The sequence below is a fragment of the Monodelphis domestica genome, chromosome 7, assembly GCF_027887165.1.
Source record: "Monodelphis domestica isolate mMonDom1 chromosome 7, mMonDom1.pri, whole genome shotgun sequence".
NCBI classification, from domain to species: domain Eukaryota; kingdom Metazoa; phylum Chordata; class Mammalia; order Didelphimorphia; family Didelphidae; genus Monodelphis; species Monodelphis domestica.
Window position 1 is genome coordinate 78,585,953 of NC_077233.1, and position 12,938 is coordinate 78,598,890.

General features: G+C 35.3%; 2 pseudogenes; one reads left to right on the forward strand and one right to left on the reverse strand.

Moving 5' to 3' along the window:
* Positions 1-3,611: 3,611 nt before the first annotated feature.
* Positions 3,612-9,061, reverse strand: LOC100030173 (glyceraldehyde-3-phosphate dehydrogenase-like; annotated as a pseudogene).
* An 830-nt stretch (positions 9,062-9,891) lies between these two features.
* LOC100030182 (actin-related protein 2/3 complex subunit 5-like) lies at positions 9,892-10,397 on the forward strand (annotated as a pseudogene).
* Positions 10,398-12,938: the final 2,541 nt, after the last annotated feature.

Consider the following 12,938-nt stretch of genomic DNA (forward strand, 5'->3'; position numbering starts at 1 on the left):
CCTTCTATAATTGGGGAACTAAAAATTTGTCAGAGAGTTTTGTAATAAAAATATTCTCCCTGTTTGTTGCTTTCCTTCTAATTTTGGTTGCATTGGTTTTGTTGTACAAAAACTTTTTAAATTTGATATAATCAAAGTCATTCATTTTACATTTTGCAATGTTCTCTGTCTCTTGCTTGGTCTTAAATTCCTTCCTTTTCCACAGATCTTACAGGCATACTAATCTATGTTCATCTACTTTTTTTATTATTTCACCCTTTATATTTAAGTCATTTACCTGTTTTGAATTTTTTTTTCATTTAGGGTGTAAGATGTTGATCTAAACCTAATTGTCCCCATACTGTTTTCCAATTTTCCCAGCAGTTTTTGACAAATAGTGAGTTCTTGTCCCAAAAGCTGGGGTCTTTGGGTTTAATCAAACACTAGCTTACCAAGGTCATTTATCCCTAGTCTTTTCCATTAATCCACCCTTCTGTCTCTTAGCCAGTACCATATTATTTTGATAATCACTGCTTTTTAGTACAGTTTAAGATCTGGTACTCCTAGGCCTTCATCCTTCACTTTTTTTTTTCATTATTTTCCTTGATATTCTTGATCTCTCATTCTTCCAGATGAATTTTGTCATAATTTTTTCCAATTCTATGAAAATATTTTTGTTAGTTTGATAGATATGGCACTGAATAAATAGATTAATTTGGATAGGATTGTCATTTTTATTATATTTGCTCAATCTACCCAGGAACAATTCATGTTTTTCCAATTGTTTAGATCTAATTTTAATTGTATGAAAAGTGTTTTGTAGTTGTGTTCATATAATTCCTGTGTTGGCCTTGGCAGATAGATTCTTAAATATTTTATATTGTCTAGAGTGATTTTAAATGGAATTTCTCGTTCTAACTCCTGCTGCTGAGTTTTGTTGGAAATATATCAACATGCTGATGATTAATGTGGGTTTATCTTATACTCTGCTATTTTATTAAAGTTGTTAATTATTTCCCCTACCCTTTTAATTGATTTTCTGGGATTCTTAAAGTATACAAATTGAATTATATTTGACATGATATTTAACATGACATTATTACTGACTCAGTCAATTAAAATTTATTAAGTCACTATTATATTCTAGGCATTGTGCTAAATACTGTGAATACAAAAAAAGGGCAAAATACTGTTTCCACCCTCGAGAAAACGAACGAAGCTCACATACACACATACTTACACACACATATTTGAAGCCTTTATTAACTCTTCTTAATATTTGAGTTTTCCCTAAGTTAATTATTTTCTACATATTATATATATGATAGACGACAAAAAAACTCTTTCACACATGTAGTTTATTTATCATATGATCATATGAATGAAATGAATAAAATCCTTTTATATCTTATAATGCACATATAAGATTATATGTAATATCTTGTTCATGCTGTATATAATAATTCATATCTATATGTATATAGCTTGTGTATTCTATATATGATATAATAATTTAATTATAATTATAATTTTATATTTGTATTTATAATTATATCACATATATCTCCATATACATATATACATATAGTCTCTCACTATACATACATATAGAGAGTGTTTAGTTATGCTTATTTATCTTTTATATATCTTTTTAGTAAATAATTAAGGTAAGGAAATCATTTGGTTAAGTATCCTCAGCCTTATGGACTGCCAACAGCAGACTATGGTGAAGATTTGGTCTTAGGGCAAATAAGAATGGCAGGTCAACTCAACCAGTCTAATCCACTATACCAGCAGAGGAGAGAAAAGAGTGAAGATTCCCTCCAGGGCAGAGCAGTGCAAATGCCCTGTTCTATATAAACCAACAATTTACAGTGGGGGTGGATGGGAGGGGGAATGAGTAAAAAAAAAAAGGAGGCAATGATTTGAAAGGCTCTGTGGGCATAAAGATGAAAGAATAAAACCAACAGAGGTTGACAGGATCCAAGGAATTTCAAGCAAAATCTCAAAAAATCCAGGGAATTGGACTCAGGCTCTGGAAGAGCTGAAAAAGGAGTTAAAAAAAAATAAAATACAACAGGTTGAAGAAAAATGAGAAAAAGTAAACAATAGCTTAAAAAGCAAAGTAGTTCATCTGGAAACTGAAGCATGTGAATTAATACAAGGAAATAGTGTTTTAAAAGACAGAATTGACCAACTGAAAACTGAGGCAAAAACGTTAAGGATGTAAAGGATGACTTGAAAAGAAGAATGGACCAATTGGAGAAGTACAAAAATGAAAGAAGAAACTTTGTGATAAGATTTTTTGCCAAAGATCTAATTTCCCAAACATATAAAAAGAGCTAAGCCATATGTACAAGGATTCAAGCAATTCCCCAATTGACAAATGGTCAAAGCATATGAAAGCATCTTCAGATGAAGAAATCAAAACTATCAGTAATCACATGAAAAAGTGTTCTAAATTCTTCATGTTTAGAGAAATACAAATAAAAATAACTCTCAGGTACCCCATCTCATACCAGCAGATTGTCCAATATGACAGTAAAGGAAAGAAAAATAAAATGTTAGAGGGGATGTGGCAAAGTTGAGATACTTATTTATGCATTATTGGTGGAGTTGTAAATTGATCCTATCATTTTGGATGACAATTTGGGATTATGCCCAAAGGGCTACTACTAGGTTCATACCCCAAAGAGATATTAAATAATGTTTGTACAAAAATATGTATAACCTCATTCTTTGTGGTAGCAAAAAATAGGAAAACAAGGGGATATTCCTCAAATGGGGAATGACTGAACAAACTGTGGTATATGATTGTGATGAAATATTATTGTACTATAAGGAATGATGAACTGCTTTGATTTCTTTTTCTTGCCTTCTTGCCTTCTTGCCTTCTTGCCTTCTTGCCTTCTTTCTTTCTTGCCTTCTTGCCTTCTTTCTTTCTTTCTTTCTTTCTTTCTTTCTTTCTTTCTTTCTTTCTTTCTTTCTTTCTTTCTTTCTTTCTTTCTTTCTTTCTTTCTTTCTTTCTTTCTTTCTTTCTTTCTTTCTTTCTTTCTTCCTTCCTTCCTTCCTTCCTTCCTTCCTTCCTTCCTTCCTTCCTTCCTTCCTTCCTTCCTTCCTTCCTTCCTTCCTTCCTTCCTTCCTTCCTTCTTTCTTTCTTTCTTTCTTTCTTTCTTTCTTTCTTTCTTTCTTTCTTTCTTTCTTTCTTTCTTCCTTCCTTCCTTCCTTCCTTCCTTCCTTCCTTCCTTCCTTCCTTCCTTCCTTCCTTCCTTCCTTCCTTCCTTCCTTCCTTCCTTCCTTCCTTCCTTCCTTCCTTCCTTCCTTCCTTCCTTCCTTCCTTCCTTTCTTTCTTTCTTTCTTTCTTTCTTTCTTTCTTTCTTTCTTTCTTTCTTTCTTTCTTTCTTTCTTTCTTTCTTTCTTTCTTTCTTTCTTTCTTTCTTTCTTTCTTTCTTTCTTTCTTTCTTTCTTTCTTAACAATGTGAAGACTTTATTGATGGTACACAAAATAGGACACTATGCCCAAACAGTGTATTGGATCACCAGCCTAAGGACATGGGTTTTTATGGATGTGGGTTCCCCAGTGGAGGAATTGCTCTTTTTTGTCTGGGGATGAAAACCCATTGCTTTCCACTTTACTCCTTGGAGGCCATTTATATCATGAGGTCTACTACATGGTGACTGTAACTGTATTCATTGTAATACCAAGAGAAGAACTTGACAAACTGTTTAGGGTAATGCCAGCGCCAGCATTGAAAGTAGAAGAGTGGGTGTCACTGTTAAAATCATAGGATACAAACTGTGTAGCCCAAGATGCCCTTCAAGGCAGTTTTCTCCAGATGCCAAGTCAGATCCTCCATGGACACACTTGGAGTGGGGACACAGAAGGCCATGCCCGTGAGCTTCCTGTTCAGCTCAGGTATGACATTGCCCACAGTCTTGGCAGGACCAGTGGAAGCAGGGATGATATTCTGGGCAGCACAATGTTCATCAAACCATAGATTGCCAGAGGGGACATCTACTGTCTTCTTGGTAGTGATAATAGCATGGACTGTGGTCATGAGCCCTTCCACAATGCTGAAGTTGTCATGAATGATCTTGGCCAAGGAACCCATGCAGTTGGTAGTGTAGGTGGCATTACTGATGATCTTGATGGAATTATCATATTTCTCATGATTAACCCCCATCACGAACACTGGGACATCAGCCAAAGGGCCAGAGATAATGACCCACTTGACTCCACCGTTCGAGTGAACCCTGGCCTTTTACATGGTGGCAAAGGTGCCAGTGGACTCCACAATGTACTTGGCTCAAGCATTTCCCCACTTAATATACGTGGGACCCTGCTCCTAGAAGATGGTAATGGCTTTTTCATTGATCACAGACTCCATTCTCTGCCTTTACAGTGCCCTTGAATTTGCCATGGGTGGAATCATATTGGAACCATGTAAACCATGTAGTTGAGGTCAATTAAGGGATCATTGATTGCCACTACATCTACTCCACTGGAGTTGAATGCTGCCCTGGTCACCAGGTGTATAATATGGGCAAATCCATTGACTCTGATCTTCGCTATCCAATCTCTTGACTGCAGCAGAGAATCCTGGCAGTGAGCTTGGGAGAAGAGCTAACTTCTTTGATTTCTTTAAAAACTAAGAAGACCTCCATGAACTGATATGGAATGAAATGAGTGGAACCAGGAGAACTTTGTACACAGTAACTGAAACATTATGGGAAGATCAAATATGATAGACTTTGCTACTAATAGCAATGTAATAATCCAGGACAACTCCAAGGGACTTATGATCCACATCAAGAGAAAGAATTGTGGGAGTATACACACAGAAGAAAAACATATGATTTATCACTTGTTCATATCAGTATATTATTTGGGGGTTTCGTTTTAAAAGACTACTCTATTACAAAAATGAATAATATAGAAATGGGTTTTGAGTGATAATATATGTATAACCCAGTGGAATTGCTTGTGAGCTCCAAGAGGGGAGGGAAGAGGGGAAGGAGAGAACATGAATTATGTAGCCTTGGAAAAATAATTAAAAATAAATAAATTTTTTCAAAAATCATCTGCAATACTATAAAAACAACAACTACACAAAGTCTACATTGTAACAAAGGGCTAATTTGTGCATTAGTAGAAAGAATTTTCTCATTGGGATTTCCATATTCTAAGGAAATCATTGGCCTACTCTAATCTGTATTGCAGACTGAGATTATATGAACTTTTTTGGCTGCCACCTTATTCTGTGAACTCATATTGAGCTAGAATTTCAGTTAAGCCCATGGACCTTTTTTCAGTAAAAACACATGCTTATAAATGCCTCTTCAGTACATCCTTGGAAGCTGATTTCTTGAAATAATATAGATCTTAATATTCTTATTTAATTTATCCTTTTCCAGTTCATTTTAATTCTATATTAATAAGATCTTTTAAGATTCTTTGTAATTTATTATGTAAGCTTTCCTCAGCATTCTGTCATAAATGGCTTTCATTCAGTTCATTGGTTTAAAAAGATATTAAAATATACCAACCTAGGTAAAATATTTAGTCTTCTCTACCTAAGAACACCATTCAGACTGCCACTGAATAGTTAATTCTTAACTTGAATCAGATTATTCAACCAGTTCTATATAGACCACATTTCTCCATCTTGTTCACAAAGTACCATGAGAGACTTTATGAAATGTGAACTATCTTAATAATAGTTCAATTTTTCCCCCTGCTAGAGCGAATGTCCTCAAATTCATATTGACTTCTGAGGTGGTAGAAACATGGATCATTCTGTAGAACAGATCAGTGCTAGGTCTTATAGTATCTGTAAAAAATTATGAAAATCCCTTCTTTCAATAAAATTTGAGCATGACTGTGAAATTATAGATATATACTACTTTACCACAAAGCCTAGTGTTATGAATCATATTAAAAATTACCCTACTGTGGTGCCCAAAACCATGAAGGTTAAAGTATTTTTATACTAGGTAGCTGAAGGCATTATAGTAGGCACACCTGGTATTCAATCATAAAAGAAATCCTAAAAAAAATCAAACTACTAAGGAATGTTTTATTTCCTTAAGCTCAAAAGAAATGTTCTTTTCAGTGCACACCTAACTGAACTTTACATTTTGAGATTCATGAATTAAAGTATATTTAGAATGACTCTCCTAAGATTTAATATTCAATCTGTGATGGGTGAGAGTGATCACATTATAGTTTCCATGAATTCCACTTGTTCCTTACTTCCTTAATTTTCTCTAAAAACAGAAGAATAAATCAAACATTTAGAAAATGCTTTCTATGTGCCAAGCCCTGTGCTAAACACTGGCATGGCAATACAAGTGCAATCAAATGATCTCTGTCCCCAAGAAACTCACATGCCAATTGGACAAGACAAAGAGGGGCTAGAAAAATGGATAAAAAAGGGGGATGTTTAAAAGTGTAAGGTGGAAACACTTGGAGGGTCAGGAGTAGAACAAAGAGGGAAGTATGTAATAAATGTCACAAAGAATAAGGGAAATTTATATCTGAAAGAGATTTAAAAATCACCAGGGTCAGTACTTTTCTTCCCCTCTTCTCAATTTTACAGAGGAGTATCCTGAGAAATATATAGGTTACAAATAACCAATGTCCAAGAGTTAGTGCAGAGTTGAGTTATTTGATGTCTAAGCTAATGGTCTTTTTGGTATAGTCCATTACAATATGATTGATAAATTCAACACTTCAGAGTGGAGAGATGTTTCTAATATAGGGGATATATTTTTTATTTCAACATGATACTTTACTTAATTTGAAAAGAAAAAAAAAATAATCTATACTAACCTATAAGCATTATATTAATCTTTATAATGTTCATTGTGTTATTAGATAATGATGGTGTTATAATTAAAAATTAATATTTCCCTGACCTTTATTAAAAATGAACTAGAAGCCAAGTTCAAATTTAAAATATTATCATTTACCCTAAGCCAATAGGGTTTCTAAACTTGTTGATATCAGTTACTCATCCTAAAACCTTGATGTCACCCTACTTCTTTCACATTTTGTCAGTAACTAAATTCAATTAACTATTGCATTATCTTTACTCTCTTTTGCATATTTAAAAACTTCCATATCATGCTAAAACATAAAATTCATGAACACTTTTTTTAAACCTGGATTATTCAACTGTTCACACTCTCATCTGTGTCATAAACAAACTTTTTGTATTATGTCAACTCTAAATTTCATATACATGTGTATCTGTGTATATTTTTGTGTATAAATTCGTTTTTTCCTCATTTATTTGCTTGTTAATGTTCAATATCTGTGTAAATCACCAAAAAAAAAAATCCAATGCAGGTTTCACCATTCCATTTCAGGTTTCCAATGGATGAAAGATATTATTACTTTTCTAATGATGGAAAAAGATGAAGTGGAATAATTCATTATGTCAACTCACCTTACAACAGCCCTGAGTTGCTGTGAGAAAGATAGAAGGCACTTTGAAGCTAATAGTAGGCTATAGTTGAACAAAATTGTTATGCCCATCAATACAACTCTTAGGGAACTCATCAGTCAACATTATAGTGCTAGTAACACAGACTCAGTGGATGTGATATGGTGCTATTTATCTCAGCAATGTTCATTTCTCTATTCTTGTGACTAAGACTATTCAAGAGCCATTGACCACCTGTAGGGTTCAATTTATTTCACTATCCTTCTCCAGGACTACCTGAACTCTCCCTCATATTGACACATTATTGAAGGAGAGTATTGATCTGTAAGAGACCTCTCTTCCTGAATGAATTGAAGTATGCTATTAATACATTAATGTTGTAATGTTGTTAAAGCTATATTAAGCCATGGTAAAAGAGGATCTAGATCAGATGGTAGACCGTCATACAAGGGACACTTAGCAGGAGAACCATTCTGAAAAAATCCAGGGTCCATCCTTGTGTAAGGTTAAAAATTAATATCCAAATATTTTAAATATTATAATTTTATAAGATTTATTAATAATAACTGTAAGTAAAGAATACTGATAGTCTTAGTAAAGAGGAGGATTCCAGCCTAGGTGCGAGTGAGAGAGAGAGAGAGTGAGAGGGCAGAGTTCACAGCAACTTATGTTCAAAATTTAAGGACTTAATGTAGGGAATGTAATTCAAAGAATTCTGGGGAAAGTAAGGGAATTCTGGGGAACATAGTCCTGGGGCACAAAACTCTGTATACACATACTGACCCTGGGATCCTTTGGGAGACTAGTCTCTCCAATGGATCATGGAAACATAAACTTAAAACTCTAAATATTTTTAAGTAAAGGTACATAAAATATTGAAGTGTCTAAAGGGAAATTACAATAATTTGGGGATAAAATGGAAACAAAGGAGAAAAAGAACAAAACCAACAATTGCCACATTGACAAAATCCAATTTGGGGGCAGTCTCCCTTGGAATAAGAGTGTATATTCAAAATAAATGCATTCAACCCCCTACAGTTCAAATCACAACATCCCAAAGTTCACTCTGAATCTTTTGATGTAGCATGTGGTTTCTGCAGGCATCTGCATGGAGCCTTCTCCAAATAGTTCACTTTCTGGATTTGGAGAGGTAGCAAGTTTCTTATCCTAAAATTACTCTCAAAAGAATTTAAACTTTGCATTATAAGATAATAATACATTACCCCCTAAGCAGGATATTAACAAACACAAGGATCACTGAGGTATGTATGGCTAATTTATGAGGTATATGAATCAATTGTCAAAAGAAATAAAATAAAATCCAAATAAAAGAGAAAAAGTAACTTCTGGATGATATATAAAATATCAAAGTCTCATGTGTAAAAATTCTAAGTAAAGGACAAATAAACTTATAACAGGTCCTTGAATCAGGGCCCAATTAAAGTTTCATAAGCCTATAGTATATGTCTCATAAGCCTATAGTAGCAAGAATGCACTTACCCAATCAGCAGCCAGGACTAAAGAAAATTTGCCACACTGTGAAAGACAGAAAAGGGACTAGATTTTAGCAGCAAATTGGGAAATAGAATTCCCTGGTCTGATTTTACCTTATCTCTCAAGGATACAGTAGCCATGATGGCAGCCCAAGTGTGGTGCTTGGTAGAATGTGGCTCAGGGGAGTCCTGTGTCTAACATATGTCAAATAGCCACAACCTTGTGCCTCAAACAAGTTCAAGTCCTCTGTGTCTTGGCGCAATATCTCATCAATCCCACTGGGATTGGTTTTGGTCTCTTTGACCTTGTGCTTGATTGGCCTTATGCAAGTTAGTTTTGTGTTTCTTTGGCACTGTGCAGTGCCTCTTTTTTGTTTTCCCTTCTCCTGGAATAAAACAGAATCATAAAGCAAAGTCCTATAAGTTTAAACAATGAATGGCAGGTTTCTGTAGTCTAAAGTTTTTGAGTATACATTTATATTAGGGTTAATGGATATTTTAAACTTACCCTAGTGCAAAAGTAAAAAAAAATAACCTTAATACTTATAACATGTGCTTCAAGTACAAAAATTTTGAGAGAAAAAATAAAACTCAAATATTTTATTACACACACAAGGGAAAACAATAATAAAACAAGTTTAAAAAATATATATGTATAGCTTACAGTCAGTGACACACTGTGTCAGCCAAGGAGAGATAGAATACAAAGCTTTCTCACCCCCAAATGAGATCCATTTCCTTTTTAACTTGGCCATGATCCACAGTGTGTGTGCAAATGATTTTCACAAAGTAGTTTTATAAAACAGTAGTAGAGTAGGCAATGCACATTCAAAGAAAGTACCAAATGGAGAAGAAGCCAGAGCCAAAGCCAGACCTGAGGGGGGGGTCAGGGACAGCTGGGGACCCGGGGGAGGGGACTGAGGTAATGACGACAACCACAAGTGCTAACTGCCACCCGGTCAGGCGAGGGAATGTCGAAGAACACAGTGTCGTCAGCCCGGTTCCAAAAAGTGGACGTGGATGTGTATGACAAGAACAAGTTTGTGTATGAAGAGGATGGGGGTGATGGCCAGGCTGGGCCCAATGAGGGAGAGGTGGACTCGTGTCTGCGACAAGGGAACATGACAGCTGCATTACAAACAGCTCTGAAAAATCCTCCACCTCCACCAAAATCAACACCAAGAGTCACGCAATTAAGGACCGAGCAGGCAGCATTGTCCTGAAGGTGCTTATCTCTTTTAAAGCTAATGATATTGAAAAGGCAGTGCAGTCTCTGGACAAGAATGGTGTGGATCTTCTCATGAAGTACATTTATAAAGGTTTTGAAAGTCCCTCGGAAAACAGCAGTGCTGTGCTACTGCAGTGGCACAAAAAGGCACTTGCTGCTGGAGGGGTGAGGTCCATTGTACATGTCTTGACTGCCAGGAAAATGGTTTAGTCCAGCAAGAAGTAAGCATCTGCCACAGCTATGGGATTTGCTGGTTCAAAGACAAAAGCAGCCAAATGCCACTGCTGTCCTGTGGGGAGCATCCTTGTCTCTCAGCATTGCCTTGCTTCTTTTTTCATATATGTGAAGGAAAAAAAATGCATATCAGTTTTTCTTTAGTTAAAAATTGGGGTAATGTAGAGGTACAATTTTGTTTTAGCAGGCATATTTGATGCTCTCAAAACTGTTTAAGTCATACATACACACATACACACACACCTGTTTATAAAATGATTTGCATTCAAGTATATTTGTGCAGTTTTAACCCCCACTGGCTTGATCTTTCAAGCTAATAGAGAAGTATTTGATCAGAACCTGAGAGCCGTGTCTTAACACATTGCCAAACAGAGGAGTATACCTTAAAAAAGATGTTTGAGAGACTGGCAGCTATTAACATTGCAAAAATGGACCAACTGCTAGTCAAGAAGAATGTATTACTGAAACAGATTTTTTAAAAAGAAAATACATTCCTTACAGCTTTGGTTCTCTTTGCATCCAGATTATCTATGTTGTGAGTTGTGTGTTCTTTCTCTTAGCATCTACTATTTATATCTTCTCAGCTTCTTTGACTATTGTGTGTCCAGAACAAGGGGTCAAAGTATATCCATAAGTATCTTCACAATATTACTGCCTGACCAGCATAAACGTAAAGCTTTTGCCCCAGTAGAATGGCCCTGTTTAAGGGAACTGTGATCCTGATGGGAATCATGATATGATTCATGTCCTGAACAGCACCTGAATAAATGCTATTTCCTACAAAAGGCATAGTAGCTGCCTTGAACAGTATGAAATGTACAACTGGTATGTGCCCTATAGTTGTGTCTCTGATCAGTGTTCTTCAGGTAGTTGGGATCTCAAAAGATTTGGTTCTGACCAAACAAATACACATTCTGTGTAATATTACAGTGTTTTGTTTTTTAAGAGAAACAGCTACACAGCAAAAAGTGTTTGTTGGATAAACCAAATAATTTCTCTCAAAATGACAGGTGATTTAAAAAAGTTATTCTTCAGGAACTCTAGAGCAAACCACCTGGGACTACCTGAATGCATATGACCAGGAGGGAAAACAGCCTATATCTAATACTTACATCCGACACCAGTTCACATATCGGTAACTTCTGGGAAAACTGGTGCAAAATTTCAGAAAACTCTTTGCTGTTTTTGATACCTGCTTTTTTTTTCTAAAAATGAAGTTCTGAAAATAAATTGTCATTGTTGAATAAAAAAAAGTACCAAATGACAATAGTAAAGAAACCCACTATCATATAGCATTCACATGAGTCTCTGTGTGACATTTTTTAAAACCTATGAACTCATGGATACTTGTCACAAGTTCTATAAATATAGCCAATCTTTCAGCCTTGGCTGAGATTTTTTAAAAATAGTCTATTACAGACATCATTCCAAAATTTGGCAGAGGAGTCCCCAAAAAACTTAAACCTCTGTACTACTGCTGAAAACATTTTGGTTCTAAAATGTCACCAAGAATCTAGATTGTTCTAGTGGAAGGGTAGAATAAACTGAACAGTAACATATATATATATATATATATATATATATATATATATATATATATATATATATATATATATATATATAAACAATTCAAAGCTATGAGGCTTCACAGGAAAAATCATACCCACCTCCCAGATGAGATTTTAACCCATTTTGAGGTAACTAAGTCTCTTGGGAAACCTCCCTCCCTCTGGTATGAGACTGTAATAGTGTAAAAGACTTTCCTCCAATATGTCCAACTCAATTACCTGGAGCTGAGGACTAAATGGCGAAAATCACTTCACATGTCTCATTCATTATATTTTTTTGGAAATTTTATTTAATTAGATGATTTAGAATATTTTTCAATGGTTACAAGACTCATATTCTTTCCCTCCCCTCCCCCAAGCCCTTCCTGTATCTGACTCACAATTCAATTGGGTTTAACATGTGTCATTGATCAAGACCTTTTTCTATATTATTAATATTTGCACTAGGGTGATGTTTTAGAATCTACTTCCCCAGTCATATCCCCATTGACCCATGTGATCAAGCATGTGTTTTTCTTCTGTGTTTCTTTTCCCACAGTCATTCCTCTGGATGTAGATAGCATTCTTTCTCATATGTCCCTCTGAATTGTTCTGGATCATTGCATTGCTACTAGTAGAGAAGTCCATTATATTGGATTTTTACCACAGTGTATCAGTCTCTGTGTACATTGTTCTCTTGGTTCTGCTCCTTTCACTCTGCATCTATTCCTAGAGGTCATTCCAATTCAGATGGAATTCCTCCAGTATATTATTCCTTTGAGCAAAATAGTATTCCATCACCAGCATATACCACAATTTGTTCAGTCATTCCCCAATTGGAGGGTATCCCCTCATTTTCCAATTTTTTGCCATCACATACAGTGCTGCTATGAATATTCTTATACAAGTCTTTCCCCCTCTTATCCCTTTGGGGTACAAACCCAGCAGTGCTATGGCTGGATCAAAGGGCAGACAGTCTTTTAGTGCCTTTTGAGCATAGTTCCAAATT